We start from the raw sequence: 246 nt of genomic DNA on the forward strand, positions 1-246 counted from the left end.
AAAATAGAAACTATATATATATATATAAAATAAGGTCATGCTCTTTCATTCTTTCACCTGTCTATCCCAATGGTTAATCACTTGATATATAGGGGTAAGCACGGGTAGTGGGTACCTAATTATCCGTCCGAATTCGAACCGAATTAATTAAATTGGTTCTGAAATCAATGGGTAATTGGGTCTAACTCGAACCAAACCGATAGCTTTTGTTGGTGATTGATTCGGGTATCGGTTTTGGGGGGTGTG

Source organism: Arachis ipaensis, chromosome B09, assembly GCF_000816755.2.
Source record: "Arachis ipaensis cultivar K30076 chromosome B09, Araip1.1, whole genome shotgun sequence".
Taxonomy (NCBI): Eukaryota; Viridiplantae; Streptophyta; class Magnoliopsida; order Fabales; family Fabaceae; genus Arachis; species Arachis ipaensis.